Genomic DNA, 24,511 nt, shown 5'->3' on the forward strand with positions numbered 1-24,511 from the left:
GATAAATCATGCAAGATTTTTCATCATTCACATATTTTTTGTCCATGGTATAGAAAATATTTGAAATTCTATTTCTTTTAAATAAACATTTCATAAAATTCCTCCCCTTTCTCTTAAAGGATTATAAGGGAAGACTGTAATCAAAATAGCTATAAAAAGAAATTACTTTCATATGCTCAGTCATATAACTAAAATTCTCCTCCTCTATGAATAAGATAAAACAGATGGAAGAGATTTTACATGCACACACATCTTCTGGACATCTAAGTGTACGGTCTATTTTTCAGGTCACCAGCCTTAATATTTAATGTGCTTTTGTTTTTTCTTAATTCTTTAAAATAAAGATAAAACAAACTTTTGCTAGTATTCTTAAGGCTAAATTTTATACTAGCCTTGTTACTTTTAATCATATCCAGCTTTTCCTAGCAGCACATGAAAGAGTGGCAAGCTGTTAACCTATTATAAACACACTTCAAGTCCCCCAGTAACACATTTCTCAGCTTGATGTATAACTGTATCTCTGTTTGATGTCAGTGGAGCTACAGCACTTGGTTTCCTCTGTTCACGCAATTTAATTAAAATGTGGAACTCATTGGGGCCAAAAGTATGAATGCAGTTGAAAGGCATTAGACAATTAATGGAAAATAAATCTATTAATGGTTGCGATCCTCAATTCCCAGGAGGTAGAAAGGGTTGGGAGTGGGAGAAATCTATTAATACCTGTTCTTATACTCTTTCACTGAGCATTTATTACCAGCCATGGCTGGGGCAGGAGAGAGGGACAGATATATCTGTGCCAGTTGAACATCTGAGCTACGATTGTCCCGTTGGGCAGATCACAGCCTGAAAATATGGATCTGTAGGACAAGGTAGAAAATCACCAAATCTCAGGTGAGATGGGATGAAACTCAGCCAAATTGTGCCCCTCAGCTACAGCTCCCACACACAAGGGTCTCACAAAACACATTCTCTTCTTTCTTTCTGTCTGTTTTCCTATTGCTACTCATGTCAGGCACCACACCAAGGATATGTATGTTGATGTGCTTATTAGAGCTGAGAGAAATGGGCTTTTTCCCAAGGAATCTAATTACTTTTCAGCAAAACTAAAAAACTAGAGCTGTTAAAATGTGGAAACACAAGAGCACTTGACGTTCTTGCTCTGTTGCTTCCTTGTTATGGGAAGACTTTCAACTGCTGTGATGTGTGCAACTTCTATATGTGACGGGAAGCAGCTGCACCACAAGAAGATACTTCTGCTGAAGCATCACCCATAGCAGACGTGTGGAACATGTCCTCTGCAGCAGGCTATCCTTCTTTCTTAAATTAAACCTACAGATGCTATAGAAATATGGATAAGCATCTTTAGAAAAAAAAGATAATACTGCTGGATGTGATCTGGTTAGTAACCTCTGAAGGAGCACATGGCTCCTAATTTAATGATGCTATCTAACATCATTCTTTGAGCAACAACTATGTTGTTTTATCTATAGTTTCTAATCTGGAGAGATATTCTCACTGCCTAAATCCTTCCCAGTCAAACCAGGGAGATTTGTTTAATTCAAGTTCTCAGTTTGCACTGCTGGTGTTTTTTGGAAATCTCAGAGCAGAGCTGACCCCACGCCCTCCACAAACACTCCAGAATGAACCTCCCTTTAGTAACAGTTCACCTTCAAGAGTTCTGTGAAGAACAGGGATGTGACATGAGTCACAAAAACATGCAGGTCTCAAAGTGAAACGCTGCCTACAACTGTCCCATAATGAACTTTCCATGACTCATAAAGAGAAAAGGAAACATGAAAGGGTAGAGCAAGGCCAGCTGAGTAAAACCTTCTTAATATTTTCATATTAAAAAAAAAAACAAACAAAAAAAACAACGATACTTAGTAGCCGTGCAGCACAACCACATAATTCCTCTCCCTTTCCTCCTATTGCAACATGGCCCATGGCAGCAGGGACCAGTTTTCTCCCTGCACAAAAGCAATTCTTCGGCCTGTGTTTATGCTTATGACCTCTGGACAAATAAAAACCTGCAAAACTTCACGTTTATAGATATTTTTTAGCTACCGACCTTACTGGAAGGGATAAGGATTGTATCAGGCTGAGCTGCACAATGACTTTGCTCCCAGACATGGGTTCTTCAGAACAAGCTAAAGTATTTGTACAAGTGTAGTGAAGTATTTGTACGGTGTGAGGAAGTTCATCCTGATAGTGGACAGCTTGTACTGTTTTAATAAAGAAACAGTACAAGTAGTAAAAACCTGACCTTAAAAAATAAAGCTCAGGAAAGGAGAGGAATAATAATCGTAGGTTTTCTCTGTCCTGCTCATCGCACACATTTGGCTCCTCAAGTTAACATTTTTGGAAGTAAACTTTGCCTGAACTCACATCTATTTACAGCAGAGAAAGGAACAAGCTCCCAGAAAGAAGACATGTCAATAAAATGAGCACCATGAATCGCTGACCTCTGCAACCTCCTTGCAAAAAAAAACCAGAAACTACTAAAAAAATAGAAATAAAAGGCGCTATTGCAGTGGTTTTGAAAAGCCACAGGACTCATTACAAATCTCAGCAAACTCCTGCAGACCAAAGTTATGTAAAGCTCCTCTATTTGCTTAAGAAAACTAATTAAAGAAAAATAAATCAACAAATACAACTCCCAAGAATTATGTAAACCCACTACAAACATTTTTAATGCAATCATTTGAAAAGCAATCACATTTTAAAAACTAGACTGTATGGTCATAACCCATGATTATACATTCAACTTGTTGAACAACTGCTGAACACTTGTTCCAGTGTAAAATATTATTTAAAGGACCCAGTTCTAAAGCCTTTTAATGCCAAAGAAAACCTCCTGAATCACCACTGAATCAGCATTCTTGCCTAAATAACAACTGGGGCTTATTCCGCAACCCAGCTGGTTTCTCTCTCAAGATCTAATCCAAACACTCTCTGCTCCTTCCTCATCAATAAACTTCCAAAGAAAATGTGAGAATGGAACAAATGACACCCTCCATGTGCAAAAAAAAAAAAAAAATCAGCAAACTCCCCTAAAATCAGTGTATAAAAGCAGTCATTTCAATCAAGTAAGGACCCACGCTTATTATTTGTGCTGCAATGCTCAGGAAATAGTTACTGAGCTTGAATCACCACTCAATTAGGGTATAAACACTGCCTGAATAAACAGATTATTGGAAGCGAGGAAGAAGAGGGGGTGTGGGAAGGGGAGCAGGAGGTTGTCCTGGATCAGCCACAGCATGGACCTGCCTTTCCCCAGAAACCTGTCGTTACCTCTGATGTTTTGTGCAGGTTCCTGGGAATTATGAAAGTCCAGCTGCTTGTGCTCCTGATGTGCCACATCCACATTCTTGGATGCGTTATCATTTGATTTGCCTTGAAAATGTGAAAATAATAATTAAGCTCACTATTACCTGTTTTCAACTTAAACTGGTTTTTGGGGAGGAAAATATCACTAAAAATGTTAACCGCTTCTGTTTGTTTTTCCTTTGTATTTCAACTGATTTCAATCATTCCAGAACCAGATCCATCACTTATTTTTGGGTGACTTGCAGAATAAAAAGTCCAGACAGGAATATAAAACAGAACCAAAGCCAGCCAGCCTACTGATAAACTCCAAACTATGTCATAGTCTCCCAATTAGATCTAAACTACCATACAGGTTTCAAAGGTAACCAACAGGTTCTTCCACATTTAAGGTAGGGATGAGATTGTGCCAACAGTTCCTCTGCACTAAGACCTGCCTTGGATCCACACAAGGTTGTTTTCCAAAAGCTATTCCCGTGCAAGATTTATACTGAAGGTTTCTGGAGAGTGTAGGGATTGGGGGCATCAGCACTGTGATGATTTCTCCTGAAAAACAGGTCCAAAAGCCCTGGAAAAAATAAACAAATAAAATAAAAAAGCCGCCTGACCTGTAACTTCACACGTCCCAAGCACCGTGAATCCCTCACCCTGCATCAGGTCAGAGCTCACATCAATGTGTTTAAACCCTTCCTCTTGTCCAAACTGGAATCAAAATTCTGTTCTCATGTATTTAGAAGGATTTTCAAAGCAGAGTTTTGCCTACAGGACACACTTCTCATCTCCTGATCAAAACTCGCTGCTGATGATGTGCAACATCTCCAGCAATTCATCTTTTCACTTCACTGGCTTTCTGTTCATCTCACATGGTATTGTGCTACAGAAACCCTGACAGATTGATATTGAACACGAAAAAATTGCACACTATAGAAAAAACTGTCTTTACATAGATTACTGCGTATTTTCTCACAGAAAAGCCATTTTAAGCCAGGTTCAAAAAGCATCACACATGGTCAAAGTTTATTAATTTTATTTCTTTAATTCTCATGGTAGCTGCAAGCAACCTCCCAATATATCATACATAGTCCTTGAGGTCTTTCCATGAAAACAGATATAAACCAACGGATCCATCCTGTGGGGCTCACAGATTCCTCTCCCAAAAATCTGGAGCTAGATTTAAAAGCTCTGGTATTCAGAATACAATCAGAAATCCCATCTATAACAGGAAAAAAAAACCCAGTCAGTCCCTCATTAAAATGATCAAATCACTGCGAGCCAGAATACATGAAATACTGATGCTAATGGGATTTAACTTTAACTCCTTGCTAAGAAAAAGTGTATTTTCTTAAATCTGCAGAAAGACAAATAATGTCAAGAATAAGATAAAGACGTGTATAGAACAATAAATCACTTATTCAGTGAGAATTCTTCAGGTTGAATTTACCATATTTATTTTATTTTGTTACATAGAAAAAAAAGAAAATAACCAAAGAGCTCAGTGTAAAGGTAAAGGGATCACCTGAAATAGAACTTCAGGTGCAGAGAGTGGATGTGATAAGGCTGGTTTGCCACAAATGTTTTTATTCCATTTTTAATAAGATCAAACAGCTGTTGAGGTTTCATTCCTAACATAGAGTGTCACAGTACTTCACGATAATAGAAATTCTTACCTCTATGTTCTTTCAAGGAATAAATCACACTATCATCCCACAAATCAGCCAAATTCCTATTCTAAGTACTAACACAACAGGGAAACACGAAGCATGAAGGCTGAATCCATTATGAAGCATTTCCACTCCAGATATTTTTATCAAACAAATCCAGGGGGTTTGGAGGTGGGCAGGTGGGAAAAACTATCATATCTAAAGACAGCTCCCATATGGCCTGCAGTCAGGCTGCAATCAAAAATAAGTAAGTGCTTATCTTCAGAAAACTCCAGAGGCAAAGAATCGGTCTAGTATTGACAGGGTTCGCTTATCAAATGCAGGCTATTTTTCATTATGCATTTCCTCCTGCCCATCCTGCTTTATTTTCAGGCTTCATTGTTGGAGCCTCTGGACAGATATTGCTGTAATTTACTCAAATAGCTCTTCTGGAGCAACTTGCTCGATAGAGATAGGGGGTTTCCCTTCATGCAAACTTGGTTTGGTGAGGACAGCATGCTCATTTTCATCACCTTATCTGAACATGGGGAAATCACTCTTGGACAGCAAATTTCTCTGTGTTGGCTGCCACATAAAGTTCGAGTGACTGCCTGAGATTTAGGCATCTGCCATCCACACCTCTAAGGCTGGGTGAGACGAACAGCAGAGCCTCGTTGTGCTGAAGAAAAATAGATCTTGCCATTCAGAGTGCCAGCTGACTCTTATTTGAGGGAGAGATGGAGAGCTAGTGCAGCGCAGTTGAATTTGCAGGAAAAAATATCCTTCAGTGATGAAGAGTTATTTTAAACAAGGGTCTTTGTCTCTTGCATTGATTACTGGTCCAGAACTGGCACGTGGGAGAAAAATGTTCTGAGACTATTTCCAACAGTCCTGCCAAGCATTTTAAGCCTCGGCACACAGCAAAATAGTGGGCATTCACAGTTATGTTACTCTCATTACCATCTTGTTCTTTATACACATTTGATTTTACTTGATTTTAGCAGCTGCTACCTCAAGTCGATTTAAAGTGAGAAACATATTCTTCCCACCGTCTGAAATCTAATACTTATTGCCACTTTGCAAGGGGTACACAGTGTGAACTGCTAAATCTTGTGGGTTGTGAGGGATCAGCTGCTAATTTAATGCTGCTTTTGAGGGATGAATAACATTATATGGAATAAATAGAATATGCGTAAAGTGATGCCCTTAGTGCCTGTTTATCTCATGGTATGGTAAAATGTTTTTGCACGCAATAATGCAAACAAATGGTATCTGCTAGGATTCATTTGATATACCTTCACGCTTCATAAATGAGCAGTCTCTGAAGTCGATCGGTCCATGTGATACTTAACATTGTTTTAAACACGATATTGTTGTGACTATTCTAGGGTGACATACACGATAACAGCTGCTCATTTGATTTTTAGTGACTGAGAAGGGATTTTCCTCCACCTCCAAACCAAATTTTCTCCATAAACTTCAGTATCTTAACACAGTCATCTGAAATTTTTTATGATGACTCATAGAAGGTACCTTCTCCATGAGACATGCATTAAAATGGATGGAAAAACATGTCTCATCTGTACATAAGTACCATGTAAGTACTTTTTCATGAATAGGGCATTTCATCTTCCATCTAGTGCTGAGTGGGTGAAAGGAAAAATACACAGCTGCATCCTGAAAAGACAAACTCAGTATTTGAGTCTGTCATTAAAGTTTCTTGTCAATTCAAACACAAATTAGTCAACAAAAACTATTAATTGATGCCAAATCACAACTGTGTCTTTGCTTAAAAAAAAAAAGTGTTCCAAGCTTAGTAGTAACTTTTATAATTGTTCAACAACTTTAATTCTTTAAGCAACAACACAGCAGATAAATCTCAGACCATTAAAGTACCAAAGAACAACACGCTTGTACCAAAGTTAAGCAGGTTCGGAGTTCAAAGTCCAGTGGAGAACCCAAAAAGGTCTAAATATTCTCAAGAAATTGCAGATTAGTTATCTCAAGAGTAACACAGTATCACCAGATACAATTCTTGCAGGTAACTTGTGGCTACAGGTAATTACGCAAAAGCTTTCTGATGGAGTATATTATATTGCTTTCAGCATCTTAAGAAGGTGTTTATTCTGCATAAGTCAAGCAACATTTGCTTCCAAAGTCTCCTACCATTATTCATGAGTGTTTCATCGAAGGCTTAAACTCCATCACTCATCTATATCACATGCTCTTTAACCGCACAAAAGCGCAATATATTTTACTAACCAGCTTACAAGATACCATCATTCTGAAGAAGTTTCTGTGTGGCTATGCTCTGTTTTCTGTTGATAACAACATATATCTTTATAGGCAGAGCACATACGTGATGTGGAACCGAATGCCATTTAATGATGGATTAAACACTCATTATTGTCCTCTCCTATTTTCAGATCACTACGGCTAAAGAATACCACTTCTATCACAAGCTTCAAAGAAATTCCAATATCTTCATTCTGATTTCCACTATTACATGAAAGAGAACACGTTTCATCCTTTCACCAGCCTCTCTACAAAACACAGCTCTCAATACAATTTTTATAACATAGTAAACTCTAGCCTGGGCATCCTGGAACTGCGCAAAGACCCCCATTTACAACAGTAACAACAAGAACAAAAAGCCATGCTGTGTATGGGACATAGTAAGTAAATACTGCAATATCCAAAACAATAATAAGATAAATCTGTTCCTCAGCCACTGAGTCGCTGACTCCCTTCACTTGACTGTGTATCCTGCAGGTTCTGTCCCTGTTTGGCCTCAGTATATTTGTTTTCCACTTGGAAAGAACACAACCACAAATACCTTTTCATGCTTTACGTTGCATTTAGCTGGACTGCAGATTGTAAACAAACAAGATAAAGATCAGAGAACAAACTTTACTGAAGGTCCATGGAAAGAAACCAGGAAAAAAAAATCTGCATAGTGATGAATAGCCCAAGAAAAATCTGGTCTGTGCTCCCTCACACCCTGTCTCTTCTGCAACATTTTCTGCAACATAAAGGCAATATTTAGCAAAGCAAACTAGATGGTCTTTATTTGTGGTACAGAGGCGATCCCAGGCAAGCTCTGGAAAAGATTTCTTTTTTTTTCCAATGGAGATGTTAATTAGTTAACTTCTGTTGTAGGGAGAGTGTCCCAAACCAACCTTCCACTCTTCCTCTGCTTAAACTGCAGAGGGGTCAAAACTCACTTTTTCAGGCTTTGCACTGAGAAATTCATAGAATCATAGAATCATATCAGTTGGAAGAGACCCTCAGGATCATCGAGTCCAACCACAACCCAACTCTGGCACTAAACCATGTCCCTGAGAACTTCATCTAAACACCTTTCAAACCCCTCCAGGGATGGTGACTCCACCATTGCCCTGGGCAGCCTGTTCCAATGCCCAACAACCCTTTCCATGAAGAATTTTTTCCTAATATCTAATCTAAACCTCCCCTGGTTGTCGTTTGTGCATCTCAACCATGACACCTGGTGCAACTTGAGGCCATTTCCTCTTGTCCTATCACTTGTTACTCGGGAGAAGAGACCAACCCCTCCATGCTCCAAGCTCCTTTCAGGCAGTTCAGAGATCAGAAGGTCTCCCCTCAGCTCCTGTTCTCCAGGCTGAATAGACCCAGTTCCCTCAGCTGCTCCTCATAAGACTTGGGGGAAAAAAAAAAAAAAAAAAGAAGAAATCCCACTTTTGATGGAGCTCCCAGATGGCATAAATATCCTATTCACAGGTTAGTCCTCATGGACTCCTACATGAACACCTCTTGGGTGCTCTACAGGGATGCTCATGGCAGGGGGGTTGGACTAGATGACCTTTGAAGAACCGTTCCAAGCCAAACTATTCTGTGATTCTACAATTTTATGTCTGGGGTTGGGATGCTCCTCTCACTTGCTCTGTGGGACAGACCGTCTCCTGAGCCCCCAGAGGACAGTTTTAAGGAAGAATGTTGAGCAACTGTTCTCAAATGCTCTTCTCTGCCCAAAAGCTCTCACTGCCAAAAAATCCCCGTGTTCCTGGGGGCAGCAGGGCACAACTCAAAGGTGAATAGAGGGAGGTAAAGTGAGATTGTATTTTTAAACAGCACTGCTTATTAATATAGTTGGTTCTCAACAAATGGAGGAGGGCATGGAGTGGCTTTAGGGCTTTGCAGCTGAAATCAGAGCAGCACTAGTTCTGGAGCTCAGGTTCCACTCGAAATAAACCATTTACTGAAGCAATTCACAGAAGGAATCTGAAGTGACACAAGTTCCATCAAGTGCGGTTGGCAGCCAGCTTTTCAAGAACAGATACAAGACTGTTAATAACCCCAAAAGCTTAGTTTCTGATGCAGAAAAAAATGTCATAGAGCATTAACATTATAAAACTTTGCAGAGAACTCAAAATATCTCCAGAATATGCCTCACAAAATACTTTGCAAGGATCTGTAAACTCCACCTTTAGCAGAATTAACGTATCTAACCAAAAACCATCTCCAGCAAAAATACCTCCCACATATTCAAATGAATTTCCTCTTAAATTTGTCTGTTGCCAACAGTGTTTACACAACCTTGAGTCAGAGACATGAATCTTTGATTTCACGAGATTAATGTAATAACTTGGTTTATGCTGTTGATGCAGTCTAAGCTCTCAGACATGCAGGAGACTAAGATGGCATCAAGAGCATACAGATGCATTTGGAAGGGATATTCTTTTTCTGAAATAAACTACAATTTCCTTAACCTATGTCTGCAGCACAGACTATGCAAAAATAAAGATGGTTCTTTTAGTGACTCAAATCCAGACCTGGTCTATCAATAATTTTTATGAAGTTGTGTCTCAGTTTCATTTAATGCCTTCCACCCTCAAGTATGCTGTTAACAAAACACAACATTTGCACAAAAAGCTATTATCAATCACCATCTTCTACAAAGATTACTCCACGTCCACATCTAAAGAGAAAAACATGCAATGAAGTGCCACAAAATGCCATGTCTTCCATCAAAGCTTCAGGAATACGACTCAGCGGCTGGTGGGAGCAGTTTTGGACACCATGACACCTCTACCCTGCATTGTGTCCTCTGCGGTGGAGGTACCAGAAGAGCAAAGCTGCCCCAATCCCACCTTCTTCAACAGAAATAGCCCCAACATCAATGCAACAGCCTCATCACCCAGATGTGAGAGTCTGGCCAATGAGGCTGGCAGCCAAATTGGTTATTTTGGTTGCTTTTTTAAATGATGAATTGCTGTGGTGCTCTCCCTATGGAAACCCTCCTACCCTTTGGCGACACAATTGTTCCATGAATTCCTCTCTTTGCTTTTGCTTTCAAGGGGGAGTTGGCATTTCCACTGTGACAATCCCCTTCGGCATCTCCAAGGTGCTTCAATACAGCAGGTCCCACAGCTGGAATAGGGCTTCAAACCACACAGAGCCAACAAGGAACGTGAACAGGCATCAGCTCTTTGGCCCTGATGGACAAACTCTTTCCAGTGGACAAAAATGAAACCTACTGTGTGAATAACTGAGTCAGTCCTTCTGCTTTTATAGCGCTTACTTCACCAATACATGGAGAAATTAGGCATGCTAGAAAACCATTCATCCCAGGTCCTCACTACGGACCATTTAATTTAATTTACAACTTTCTTGCATGTTTAAATCCTGAAAAATGCCTTCGGTATTCAAAACATTTATAATCAAGGTGACTGCAGATTTCAGAATAATCTGTAAACTCAGAAAATTTCACAGTTCTCATTAAGTGAAAAAATAAATTACGTGCTGATAATAGACCTCAGTTTTTTTATTGCCTGGCTCAGTGTTATAAATCAGACTTTGATAACAATAGCAAATCATAATAAAACCTTACAATTATATGTTTTTTCTTCCTTTACATGTGAACACTTGACTTTGAAGTTATTCTTACTTTTCCTCCTAAAGGTTACAGGGCTAAGCTATGCCAGCAAAGCTGATCTAGAACAGACAAAATGTACTCTCCAAACATGAACTTTTAAATACTATATATATATATATATATATATTATTTCATTAATCTTCTTATATAGAAGCTTCTGTCCAGCCTGAAAAACTGGTTTCAGTTGCAAACATTTGTGCCAAACACAGCAGACTCGGGGGAATCTCAGATTTTAATGTCCATGTGCATCAAACCCTTGGGGCATGGACTGAACTCACTTTCTTGGAGTGAATAGCAATGGCAGGTGTCAGAGTGCTTTTCAAAGGCGCTTTTCAAATTGTGAATGACAAAATGACAGAGTACTGACATGTGTTACCTATACTACCATATGGCATAAAAAGGTAGAAATCCAAGAAAAATCTAGATCTCCTAACATCATCCAGAATCCCATTACATGGGGATTGAGGGACTTTGAACAAAATTCAGGTATGTGTTGTACACAATAGAAAATCACCAGCAATCCAATTTCTAAATAAATCGTCTAAGGCAGACAGCATTGACTTTGAATTTCCCCTGTTAACCCTATTAAATGGCGTGAATATCAGTCCTTCCATAAGCTCAAAAGATACAGAAGGTAATTTTTTCAGGCTCTCCTAAGCTGCCATCACACTCCCCATCCCAGAGCCGTATCAGGTCTTACCAGGGCCAACACTGGCAGGTGACATTTTCAGGACCAAGGGTGCAAGACCTATAGCAGGAAAGTGAAACCGTCAGTCTCATAAACAACTGGAGCCCTCATTAATATAATTGGTTTCATACCAGCTGCTAAAACACTAGATCACCCCATTTCTATTACTTAAGGAGTGGTTTGCTCACCTCTACTTTTGCTCAAGCATAGAAGAAAAGGTGGGAAAAAAAGTCTGTGCCATAGACTTTGCCTGCAGTTAGTGAATGCCACACTAGAGTACATTTGTCACCACAGATGAGAAATGAAGGTAGGTAGTCTTTCAAAACAGCTGCTCCTGAGGATTCAAAAGGAAAACGGTTTGGAGAGCAGCCCTCACATCATTCACTCAAAGTGATGGATTTACGTCCTCCAACCTGCATGAGATCCATAGAGCGAGTGTGACTCCATCCTAAACTGAAAGCTGAGGTAGAAGGCACATTTAAAATGTAAAAGCACACAATAGAGGTACCAGAGGGGGGAAAAAAAGAAAAAACAAACACAAAACCAGTAATCATTACCCTTCCAGAAATCACTCAGTTTTCAGTCTTTCTGCTTCAAGTCCAGAAAATGAAATTTCCCCTTTCTAACAGTGCTGCCTTTGGGTACAGACCAAAAAATAACTGAGCAGAAGGTGACCATGGAGCATGAAGAGGGTCTGCACCTGTCAGTTTAGCATCTCTGGTAATGGGAGGAAAAAACACCATTGAACACCAAGACCCAGATCACAAGCCAGTGCAAACGAGCAATTACTCATCTCACCCTGCTCGCTGACACTGTTCCTGCTCATTTGGGTTGGGAAAAATAGCTTTGCATTGGGTACCACGTGCTCCTTTCCACTTTAGAGATATATCCCCTTCTATCCATCCATCCATCCATCCATTTTATTTACACTTTTCTTTGAAGCCTTGAAGACCTGAGGATTAACTGCATCATTCTATAAGTCTATACTCTGTTTAATTTTAGAAGTGGTCCTTCCCCTCTCTATACATTCTTCCACTTTGCTTTCAGTCCTGCATGACTTTAAGACTCATCTCATTGCTTTCAACTCAGCTGAAGACGAATATATATTTAAGCCACTGGTTAAAATGTCTCTAATGATAGTGCAGTTCATAATAATAAAACTGTCCTTCTCATAAAATGTACTTTCATCTTTTTTAATACTTAGTAAGCCTATTAATTATTTTCTTAAAGACTGAATTTCAAAATGTCACTGCTGACATTTAAGGCTCATAAAAAATGCAAGTCTAGCTTATTTGTGAGAAACAAATATATACAATCTGTTTTAAGATGAAAATATTTATCAAGGAAGATAGTTGCCAATTCTGAATACAAACAGAAACAAAGCCACTTATAGCAAGTTGTTACTTTTTTATCTTTTACACACCAAGGGTGTATTTCTCCCCAGCACCGCTGTGCACCAAATGAGTGACATCTGGTGGCTATAGGCTCCAATATAATAAGGTAACGCATTGCAGTGTAGGGGAAAGGGACCTGGGGTTCCTGGGGGACAGCAGGGTGACCATGAGCCAGCACTGGGCCCTTGTGGCCAGGAAGCCAATGGGACCTGGGGTGGGTTAGAAGGGGGTGGTCAGTAGGTCAGAGAGGTTCTCCTGCCCCTCTGCTCTGCCCTGGGGAGACCACACCTGGAATCTTGTGTCCAGTTGTGGCCCCTCAGTTCCAGCAGGACAGGGAACTGCTGGAGAGAGTCCAGCGCAGCCACCAAGATGCTGCAGGGAGTGGAGCATCTCCCGTGTGAGGAAAGGCTGAGGGAGCTGGGGCTCTGGAGCTGGACAAGAGGAGACTGAGGGGTGACCTCATTCATGGTTATAAATATGTAAAGGGGGAGTGTCAGGAGGATGGAGCCAGGCTCTTCTCAGTGACAACCAATGATAGGACAAGGGGTAATGGATTCAAACTGGAACACAGGAGGTTCCATTTAAATTTGAGAAGAAACTTCTTCATGGTGAGGGTGTCAGAGCCTGGCCCAGGCTGCCCAGGGAGGTTGTGGAGTCTCCTTCTCTGCAGACATTCCAACCCGCCTGGACACCTTCCTGTGTAACCTCATCTGGGTGTTCCTGCTCCATGGGGGGATTGCACTGGATGAGCTTTCAAGATCCCTTCCAATCCCTGACATTCTGTGATTCTGTGATTTCAGTGCTGCTAACCGATTCGATTTTTAAGTTTTCTGCTCCTTGGTAAAGCTTCTTAGATGTTTTATTTATTTATTTTGACACAGATACTTCCGAGACCCCTAGACATCGTGATCCTTATGCATGGTGACAACTGCTGTTATCTAATTAAAGTGGGATTGCCACAGTCACATCAGGAAAAACATGACTCCAAAAAGGAATTAGCAAGGCGTAGCAAAACTGCACTGAGGTTTGGCTGGGCGACACCGGTGACAATCATATAGAACCAGATTGCAAGAAAAGGCTGCACAGAATTTTGCAAATTAAATCCTTCAAGTGCTCAAGGTAATTAATATCAACTCAGCTTTCTCCGAATTGTTTTTCATTAGATTTTAATTAAGGAAAAAAAAAAAAAGAAATAGCTGCGATTTCCATTCTGAGCTTAGCAGCGTCCTTTTACAAACAGAAAACAGCCTTTCCACTGTTCATACCTTATTGATCCTCGATGGCCACATCTAATCCATCCAGACCTCCTGCACCTAAATCTGCACTCCAGACATAAAGCAATTACAGCTCCCCTTCTAACTCCTATAGCCCAAAATAAAGTTCTCTTTTAGAAAGCTATAAGCCTCTCTTGGACAATTAATAAATATACTGTCAGTCAGCCACGGCTGAAATTACAAATTGCTACCACTGCAATTTCAAGGCTTGCAACACCAATTTCTTCAGTAATAAGTATTTATGGGAAAAAAAAAAAAATCTGTAAGCACTATCTAACAGAAATCAAATGAAATATAAACAGACTCTAAATATTTATCAGCAGAGGAAGTTCAAAAATATCCCTGCAAAAATAAAGCGGATGGCAGGCTAAATGCAGTGCCATTGAGCATTCTTTGAAGGATGTGCTAGGAGGAACTTCATTTGCAGTTTGACATCGCTAAATCAAATTAATTCCTTCCTCCTATTCAATTGCTGCATAAAAATCCTTGATGCCAAAAGGACAAAACTAAAAATGACGCTAAACCCATGCCTGAATGCTGCACTTGATGCAAAAGTCTGGTCAAACTCCTATCCACACAATGCAGTAACGCAATACTTTAAATAAAGAGTTAGACTTTGGAGCTTTTCATTACTTTTAAGGCCTAAATATCCTCAAGAGGAATGCCCACCTGCACGGCCAGCTTCCCTTAGCACATGTCTGCAGCATCTCAATAAAAGGGGACCTCTGGGACACCACAACTACTGATATATTATTTCAAGGAGAAATATTGTTTCCTTCTCGCATACCCTCGTCCCCACCAGACATTATCTTCACCTTAAGACTTCCTGGCTGAACTAAAGAACACATGCACAGAAAAGTACAGCTGAACGACTTTAGCTCCGGTAATTCATCAAGAAGAAAACTTTTTAAGATCCCATTTCAATTTATTTTTTAAAATCCTGGCATGCTGAAGTCAGCAGGAAGACATTTCACTGACTTTAATGAAGCCAGAGGTTCATCCCGAGAATAGTTGTTTGGAATGAACACAGCATTTATATTACCTAATTTGAAACCCTCCATTTTTTTTGTTAAATGCGACTTAATGATATTTGCTATTTCAGAATTAGTTGTTGTCTTTAAAAATGCACAAAGAAAGCTGCTGAAATGCTGCGGCGTAACATTTTTAATGATTAGGGTTGGGATGTTCTTGTCTCAGTAACAGACAAGTATTTTTAATGCACAAATACACATTGTCATGGAGTTTCCATTCATTTTCTAATACTTAAAAGCCTGAGAATCTATGAATTGTAATAGTCCAACAAAAATCACTGTTACATGCTTACCTGTATTTTCATAGTACACTTTTATATTACATAGTACACTTTTATATTATCCAATATACTACTACAGCAAGATAAATAATTGGAAAACTGGATAGATTACTACACCCACTTAATGAGTACCATTAAAAGAAAAAGCTATCAAAACTCAGCAGACACTTTTTATGTATTCCCATGTATTACACCAAAATGAGCTATTGCAACATCGTAACTCTGATATCAAACAACAGGAATATTCAATTTTTAAAGCTGTATGCAGAAAATAACAGTGGGTGATTTGAAGCTGTATAGAGAAGGATATTTTACCCAAAGAGTTACTGATATCTGGTTTTGTGGGGGCTTTTGTTTGGGTTTTGTTGGGGGGGGTTGGGCATGTTGTTGTTGCTTTTGAGGTCATTTGGTTAGTTGTTTTTTTTTTTAAATAAGTAAATAAATAAAAATGTAGTGGGGAATTAAGGTAGAACTGCATTCCAGCAGACCACTGCTAAGTTTTACCAGCCTCACCTCTACAGCCACACAATTCATCAAGCAGAGGACTCTCAACTTCCCCAGAACAAACTCAAAACATTTTCAGTGTCTTCAATTCTGGTCCCACTTACACCAGTGGAAACCAAGAGCTGAATTACACTTGATGTACCCTAATGCAAGAGAAATCCACGTGGGATTTCCATGGATACCAATATGTGTTTCATTTTACTATGCTGTGTATTTTTAATTTTGCGGATCTCCTCGGCAATGTTCAAAAATCTTCTCTGAAGAGTTGAACACTTCACTATTTAAAATAGCCTGATGTTAGACAAATGAATTTTTCCTCCTTCCTATAATGACAGGAATGAGCTTTGGTTCCTCTGTTCCCTTCTGTTCACCTCTCACATCTCATTTCTTGTTGAAACTGTTTTAAAGCTGGTATAAATAGCTTTGCAAAGTAATTCTAATACTAAATGTCAAGAGCGATAGTGGTTTCATTCTGATTTATCCTTATCTGTTCCTCAGGCAAGTTAATCCTCAACCTGAGAAACTGTTTCCATAGCTCTATAATTTATGAAATTTTTCATCTAAATTATTTAGTTTTTGAATGGCTCCGATGAGTTGCTCAGGGCATAAAGCTGTAATATTCAATGCTGAATTGCTCAAGAACGTGTTTTTGTCTCTTTAAATGAAGAGACAACCATGTATCTTGTGTTCTAATTGCTACTGGTAACCTTTATTGAACAGGAGTGTTTTCACTCAGCCTTTTTCTCCGACATCTGCACTTGCAAGAGATGTAGTTATGACCCAGATATCACAGTGTTACCCCAGGTCAGAGCTCCAGGGAGCCAGAAAAGCAGCAAAGAGTCCCTGAGCCTGAAGCACAACCTCACAGAGTGAACCCACGTTCCTTCGGGGACCTGAACTGGCATCAGCTCTGCACGGGCCCAACACCCAATGTACACACGCAACCTGCTCCTCTCCCACTTCCACAAAGCAGCATCCAAAGTCCCTTCCAGAAATGGCTCCAGGAAATTTCCTCAGGCCACTGTCTTGAAGGAAACAACCAGCAGCACCAGAGGAAATTTTGTATCATGAGGGTGGTGAGAGCCTGGCCCAGGTTGGTCAGAGAGGTGGTGGATGAACCACCCCTGGAGACATCCCAGGCCAGGCTGGACGGGGCTCTGAGCAACCTGAGCTGCTGAAGATGTCCCTGCTCATGGCAGGGGGGGCACTGGGGGAGCTGGGAAGGTCCCTTTAATGCAAACCATCCTGTGATTCTACGAATTGTGCAGCAGTAGCCCTACACATGCACTGACCAGTGACTGAAGCTGGAAGAGAAGCACAACCACCAGCCTAACGTGGTGAAATACATCTATGAAAAGCTGAGCTTGCAGAGTGTTCCTTGAAAATCCACAAGTTTCCAATTCATTTTCCATATAACTTAATTAACATTAAAGATATCTACTTAACATTATCTATTTAATATCTATGTATCTCAGTTGGAAGACAAATTTCTCAACTACCAAGTAGCCAAAATTGCAGAGGCTGGAAAGGAATATTAGATAAGGCATTTGACAGATGTCCAAAAAAGTCTTGTTTTTAAGACCCGTTAAAGATTTTTCAGTAGATGAAGCTCCCCTGTGAAGAGTTGGCCCTGCAGGCAAACCCATCTCATTAGGTGATATACACTCCTAATAATCTATTAAATTTCCTCCTCCATTTCCTCCAATTTCCAGCTAAAGTCAAACCTCCTGTCTGCACCAGTCAAACAGAATCCTTCTCCTTCTTCGGATTAATAAATTCTGGCACTCATAGGCCATTATATCTTAGTGTAGGCACAGCAAGGTTAACACCAGGTTCTTAAATCTTCTTCAAACCATGTGCAAAACCTTCCAGAATCCTGATTTCTATTGCGCTTTTTCCTGAGTTCTCTCCTACTTGTTGGTATCTCACTACTAATTTGATGCCAGATCTAAAGCACTTCAGTTAAGTGGGTTTTTTTCCCCGCACAGTGCTCCGAGACCTGAACTTAAACTAGGCATGAAGAACATATAAGGACATCATCATCTTCAGTCATCTGAAATCATCCAATATTGTAAACTCACATCTAAAGTGCTGCCCACTTTCATTGCACTCTTTCAACACCACCGTCTACCAGGCTTCTTCCATCTCCTAAGTACACATGTTGCAGATAAATCTCTATTATTTTTCCTATGTGCCTTACAAAAGTTCGCATTTTTTTTCAAAGCAGTCTTATCTTCTTTTCTCGCTACATCTTTGAACCTCACATTTTATCTTCACTCTTTTTGTTTGATCTCAGAGTTCTTCCCGGTTAAAACTCACCTGTAACACAGTGACTGCTGTTATTTGAAAGAAATGTCCTTCCCTCTATTCCACATAATCCTGAGGAGTTCCTAGGTATAACTTAAACTTGGCAGATTTAAACCATGCACCAATATATTAAACAAAAAATAATGGTGAAAAAGTCTTTTTCAATCTCATCAGTTTTTCTAATTTGATGGTAAGATAGCAGGGTACATTCACCCACACTGAACATCAAGGTTCTTTACAGGAAAAATATCTCCTTGTGAAACATCTCTTTCCCCACTGTAAGGCATGAAGCAAATTAAAAATGTCAGTTTGAGTATTTTGCTATTTAGGTACAGGTTTGCACCTTGTACGGTGTGCACTTCACGGGGAGGAATAACCTAGACAGTCGGCATAAAAAATCCATGCTTATTTTTAAAATGTGCATATTTCATGAGTCCAAATGACAGCACAATACATTTTAGAATAAAAAGTATGTATTTAGTAGCTCTTGGTATATAGAAGCATATTTATAACACAGTAACTGTAAATTTTAGGAAGTAGTGAACCATTAGATCCCTATTCTGCAACCCTGCCAAGCAAGAGCACTGAACGAACTTGCTGCTCTTTAAGGAAAAAACAGAATTATACCAAAGGTGCACAGTTTAGGGGTCTACAGCCCTAGGACCTACCCTGACTCCTGTATTTCAGATTGCTTTCAGAGTTTGTATTGAAAGCCCAGGCTGGGGCTGCCCAGATGTTTCCAGGAGTTTTTGTCAAGGAATTTTAGTGTCTTGTCTTCTCCAGACTGTGGACACCATATCAGATCTGAAATCTTTCTTGCTTTTCACTTCCACCTTTGCATGAATTTCCAAGGCCTGTGGCACTTCCCTACCTTTCCATCACAACATTTCTCCACATGAATAAGTTCATTTTAAAGGAAACCCATTACACAGAAGGCGGGCGCCTTGGCAGCCAAGTGCTCTCCACCATCCACATTGCTTCAGGGGCTTTGGCTGCTTTCTGCAATCCAAAGGATGAAGGCTTGTTGCATCAGGAGCTCCAAAAATATTTCAGGAGCTGGGTTAGCTTATGTGTCCTACCTCGTTTTTGGCAAGTTCATAAGGAAAGCAGCAGGCTTGCCACTTTAGAGATTTTGAAAACCCGTGTTTCAGCCTGTTCAGGTTATTGTGGGAATTTCAAGAAGCTGGATCTGGGAATGGGAAGAAGCAGGGTGATGGGCTGGGGCTGGTGGGTCCATGACTGCTGCAACAGGACAGAGGGACAGCATTGGGACAGAGCCTGGCATGGACCATTCCTGTTCACATTCACCGTCACATCTGGTCTCTCATCACCACCACAGCTGCCTTGTCATTGCCAACAGCCGCTGGCACCCACGTGGACATCATTTTTCTTCTTCACAAAGTATCACGTGCATCACCTGGTCATCTCCTGTTACAGAGGATGCCACGCTCCTTAAGACTAGTGCTTACAAGCAACGTTCAAGAGCTGCTGGAAACCAGGTGTAACATAAATTGATAAATATTCCATGGCAAAGCAGCATTAACTGCTTGCCCCTAAAGTGCTGTTTAGTGGTGTGTCAGGCACAGCTGTGTAATCAGAGGATTACAGAGCTCCCATTGCAACGCGCCTGCCGCTCCTCAGTAGCTTTCGTGTCTCCCTCGCATGTAAAAATCAAATTGAGCAACCAGGACGGAATTGTGATCGTATCTTTCAGCCCAGGAAACACAAATGAAAAGGTCACAGGGACAAACAGCCAGTGTGACTGTACAACACACTTTCTGTTCGATACATAGACGGCTCTACATATTTTTAAGGGAATGGGTCAACAGGGCTATATGTATCTAGTTAATTGTAATGAAATTGCAGTATAAGTGGAGAGATTGGTATAATTCAGGTTGCTTTGAGATAAGAATTTGTAGGAGCTTACAGATCCTGTTCCCGTCATGTGAATAGCAGTATTTAGACTCCAAATCTGGCACCGCACTTCATCGGTAAGAAAAACAGTGCACTTCACTGAAAACCATAAATAAATAAGAAGTACTAATTTGTGGGGGAAAGCAGAAAAAAATTTTAAAAACTAATTTTAAGAAAGCTCTCTTATTGGAAATCTACCTTGTTTTTCCACAGCACTTTGGATTCTTCCAGCTGAGCAATTTCACTCCAGCCAAGGAGTATGGTGGGAATTCAGAGTTATCCCTCACTGTGTGAGGTACAGAGGAAAATAGGTGGGTTAAGGGAAGAATTGAAGCCTGACAACAGCAATTAAGACGTCCAGTTCAAACCAGGGTACAGCTCCTGCAAACTCTAGAGGACGTCAGAAATGGGGGGATTCACATCGCTCGAGTATCCAGAGCAGCACTGAATGATGTCACCACACATTTCCTCAGAATCTGGGATTTACTGAGATTGTGGGTTTTACAGCCTTTAAGGATACAGTAACTGTAAGTGTAATTAAGACCTAGGAGGGAGAGGGAGTGAACTGGCACCTGTTGAAGTCATGGGTCTCTTCACCCAAGTGATGTATCTGCACCAAAAGAGAAACACAGTTGGATGCTCTAACTTCCTCAATCAATACATCATTTAGGCAAGATCAGGACTCTGCTGCTGGCTTATCTCTAGAGAACAGTATATCAGAACAACGTTAAAAACACAGAGTATAATAGTAACACAACACTGAGTTATGACATCTTAAAATTTGCTCCTATGAACATATGAGGAAGCACTCAGCATAGGAAAAACAGTTAATAATAATAAAAAGGATTCCCTTTCTAGTCAGCAGAGGAATTTGATAAGAAATCCTCATTGGGGAGTTCATAGTATCATGGTCAGCAATACATCATGAACTTCAGAAGATTTTGCTGTCACCCACCTAATAACTTGATCTTAAATACTAAAAAAATACTTTTGAGAGATACTTTAGTATTGAGACACAGTCCATCTTTAAAAACATATGTGCTAACATTGAAATCACCTGGGCTACAAACAATCTTTGCCCACTGAAATGCCTGGTTCTCACAGAGTTCCTGCCACAAGTTGCTTAAAATAACGTTAAAATATAAGCAGTATCTTATTTGCATCTCTATGATTATGCCAACATAATCCCCTCCTTGCTGATGCTGCTAGTGGATTATATAACTTCATCCTTCCACTTCAATCATATGAAATAATAATCCAAATACAAGAGTCTGCTTCAACCTTCTCATTTATTCAGTTTTCAGATATCTACTTTTAGTTTAGCAAAGAAGACAAAATCCATTACTGTCTTCCATTGCATTAGTGGAATTAAGTGTTTTGTCATTTAAATCTCCACTGTTTCATCATGTTCCTGTTACCAACCACCAAATAAAACACTCTGAATTTGTGATTAGTCCTCCTATTACAAAACCTGAACCATAAATCTATTTTGTTATTGATTTCAGAACTGCGTGATGACTGCACTTAACAGACCCAGGATTTAAGTACCTTTTTCTTTAAAAAAAAAAAAAAAAAAAAAAAAAAAAGGTAGTTTCACTACTAAATCTTCATACAACTGGTTTCCTCTTTTCTGCATTCAAATTGATTTTCTTTCTTTTGGCATGTGACGAGCCAGATGAATCCTTTGACTCCATGCCCAAGAGTGAAATGGCACCAGCAGCAGCAGAGAAGCTCTCAGGGCAAGAGATGTGTGAAAACACTTCAATCACTGGCAAAGAAAAAAAGCTTCAAGACAACTATTCCATCAGTATGGAGTGTATATACAGTGTCTGTCTGTATATAAAATACATATATCAATGTATATAAATAGCATAGATGTAAAAACATATGTATACCTCATATACATGTTGTGACCTCTTATTGATGGAAATTTCCCTTTTTGCCAAAAATCAAGTAGTCCCCAGTCAGTATCAAGTGCTGTGCTGTTCAATTGGGTGTTTGTTTACGCAAACGAGCGCATATGATTTTCAGTTAAACCTTAAAAATATTTACTCTTGACCAACAGTTCCAGCAAACTTTTGAATTTTAAGCTGTAATCCGCTCAGCTGGCTAAGCTGCTTTTTTTAGACACAAAATACAAAAGGCGCACGTTTGTTCTATGGGACGTGATAATGATTTTTTTGGTCTGGCTAACAATTCAAGAAGTGAAACCATTCTTATGTCACATGCAAGCAAATCAATATGAAGATGCCTTTAGACCACAGAACTATATAAAAAAAATACATGTGCATATCTAAAAGTTTGGTAGGTGTTTAGATACACCATCCTAGCAATACTATCCTATCCTATTAACATACAAATCTAGTGGTGTCTGAGAAAGTCAATTCACTGCAGAGTATGGCTGTAGTATTATAATGAAGCAGCACGAAAAAAAGACACTACCAAAGTTCAGCTGGTGAATCGTTGCTTAACAGACTCTAACCATAATAACCCATCCCTGAACCTTGACTGCATTCTCAGCAAAAGCACGCCGTGAAGCTATTTTTAACAGCCCACAGCTTGCATTCAAGAAATACCCCTCTTCACCTAAAAATATGCATCAGTGAATGGCAACATCCATCCACGGCTTAATTCGAGGTAGGATGCGCTGCCGGAATTAAATTAATCTTTCAGGGAAAAAAAGAAAAAACAGCTTCACAAGTGTCTTCTCTCCCCAACCACCGTAAAACAGCGCAAATTAGGGACCGAGCGGCTCCCCGGCAGGCAGCAGGATCTGCCCGGCGAGACGACAGCAAATTGCATTATCTTTGTCATCGTTCCGTCCTCCCCGGAGCACTAACCTGTTCAGGGGCACGTTTTAAACAAGTGTGTCCCCCCCGCTCACTCTGCTGCGAAGCACCGGGGGATGCTACACCGGGGGGTGCTCCAGCCCGCACCCCCTGGACCCGCTGCGGTGCAGGGGACACTGCCGACCCCGCTTTTGCTGGGAAGGCACCGTCAGGCTTCACAATGGACTCAGGCTGGGGAGCAGCCGGAGGTGTCCCCGCACCTCCAGAGCCGGCTGCTCTGGGCGGGGGGGTTTAGAGCACCGTGCCCCCCAGGGCTCTGCTCCGCTCCGCCGTGCCGAGCCGCACCGCCCGCTGGTGCCGGCTGCCTGCCCAACTTCCCGCAAAGTCCCACCGCCTACAAACTTGGGGAGCAGCAGCCTGGGGACCCCAACCCCGCGGCGCCCTCCCTCCCGCCGCACCGACCTCCGCCGGCTCCGCTCCGCTCCGCGCCCGCTCGTCCGCCCATCCGCGCCCGCCGCCTCCGCCGGCTCTGCCCTGCTGGGGGGGCGGAGGAGGAGGAGGAAGAAGGAGGAGAGAGGGAGGGAGCAGCCCCGCGCCGCTCCCCGGCCGCGCTGCGCAGCCCGGGAGGCGGCGTGCTGCCGTTCGGCTCGGCCCCGCCGGCTCCTCGGGGGCGGGGGGTCCCCAGCGGCTCCCCCGGGAGGGTTTGGGGGGGGATTTGGCAGAGCCGCTTGGCTGCTCGGCTCGGTTCGGCGGGGGAAGGGGCGTGGAGCCCCCCCGCGGCTCCGGTGGGGAGGGATGCGGGGGTCCCGCCGGGTATCACCCCCGCAGGTCGCCGGTCCCGGCAGCACCAGCTGCGGGCTGGGGTTGCTTTGGGATGGAGATGGGCCTTTCCCAAGCGATCCCGCAGGAATTCGAGCTGTGCCAAGCAAGCAGCATCCCAAAACCAGCATCCCAAATTGTGGTGGGGGCAGTCAGAGGTCACCCCGAGGAGACACATGGCTCAGACGCTGCCAGGTCTCCATCGCTTGAGTCAGTCAGACTTTCGTGCTGCGTAGCTCGCAGACACGCTGCTGTGGTCCAGTTTTGAAACAGCAGCAGCACAAACATTGGCTAAGAAGCCAAAATCTTCGCCTCAATCAGTTCATTCTTAACCAAGAGAATCCTACCATGTATACATAAATATAATGTATTTGTAAACGTATAGTCTGCTTATTAAGTGAGCCATGTGATATATGCATATATGTCCTGTGACACAGCGCACACAGTTTCACATGAAAGTTTAATGCAGCGCTTGCAAAGCTAATGGTATCAGAAGTGATTGTGCAGCTGTGAGTGCCTGCAGCTGGCCAAGGTTTGTGTGCGCACGCTGGAGGAGGAAAGCTCCGCCTGTTTCCCTCCTTACACTAAGCGAGCCCACTGTTGGGCTTAAATCTGCATGCTTAATATTTAGC

The 24,511-nt window shown here is 41.3% G+C and overlaps 1 protein-coding gene across 1 annotated transcript in view; it reads right to left on the bottom strand.

Moving 5' to 3' along the window:
• CHST15 (carbohydrate sulfotransferase 15) overlaps positions 1 to 23,604 on the bottom strand; it is a 45,454-nt gene extending 21,850 nt beyond the window's left edge. Inside the window, exon 1 of the mRNA XM_082053359.1 lies at positions 23,523 to 23,604. The gene's annotated coding sequence lies outside the window, so the exon portion shown is untranslated. The remainder of the gene's footprint in view (positions 1 to 23,522) is intronic.
• Positions 23,605 to 24,511: the final 907 nt, after the last annotated feature.

The sequence above is a fragment of the Streptopelia decaocto genome (genome assembly GCF_964273445.1).
Source record: "Streptopelia decaocto genome assembly, chromosome: 5".
In the NCBI taxonomy this organism is placed as follows: Eukaryota; Metazoa; Chordata; class Aves; order Columbiformes; family Columbidae; genus Streptopelia; species Streptopelia decaocto.